Source organism: Colobus angolensis, unplaced genomic scaffold (assembly GCF_000951035.1).
Source record: "Colobus angolensis palliatus isolate OR3802 unplaced genomic scaffold, Cang.pa_1.0 Scaffold159, whole genome shotgun sequence".
Lineage (NCBI taxonomy): Eukaryota > Metazoa > Chordata > Mammalia > Primates > Cercopithecidae > Colobus > Colobus angolensis.
Genome location: NW_012114699.1, coordinates 6,389,383 through 6,390,342, shown reverse-complemented (window position 1 = coordinate 6,390,342; position 960 = coordinate 6,389,383).

Genomic DNA, 960 nt, shown 5'->3' with positions numbered 1-960 from the left:
TTTTTTGTAGAGACAGGGGTCTCCCTATGTTGCCCAGACTGGCTTCAAACTCATGGGCTCAAGCAATTCACCCTCCTTGGCCTCCCAAAGTGCTGAGATTACAGGCATGAGTCACCATGCCCAGCCTAAAATTTTTATTTTATATTGAGCCAGGGTCTTGCTATGTTGCCCAGGCTGGACTCAAACTCCCAGGATCCTCCTGTCTCATCCTCCAGAGTGGCTAGGATACCAGGTGCACGCTCAGCTTATCAGAAACTTCTGAGGACCAGGTGTGGTGGCTCACGGCTGTGATCCTAGCACTTTGGGAGGCTGAGGTGAGAGGTTTGCTTGAGCCCAGGAGTTCAAGATCAGCCTGCGCAACGTAGTGAGACCCCTATCTCTATTCTAAAAAAAAAAAAAAACTTCTAAGGAGGGCTTTTGGGAATGAGCTAGACACCGTGGACACCCAGTCCCTCTCTGTACTGGGTTTAGAGTTGCTGACTTCTCCATGATTAAATTGTTAAGATGTCAGAGATAGGGCATTTGATTATAAGCATACATCACCAAAAGCATTAACCTGAGATAAGTTTTATATATATATATATTTAAATGGGGTCTCACTCTGTCATCCAGGCAAGAGTACAGTGGTGCATTCATGGCTCACTGCATCCTTGACCTCCCAGGCTCAGGTGATCCTCTCATTACAGTCTCCCGAGTAGCTGGGACTACAGACACATACCACCATGCATGGCTGATTTTATTTTTATTTTTTGTAGAGATAGGTATCTAGCTGTGTTGCTCAGGCTGTTCCCAAACTCCAGGGCTCCAGTAATCCTCCTGCCTCAGCCTCCCAACTGAAAATGCTACTGCTCACAATAATTATCAACAATATGGTACAGTGTATAATGAGGAAATATTTGATTAACATTAATTCTTAGGCACAAAAGATTTTGGCACACAGTTATTTCTTTTTTTTTTTTT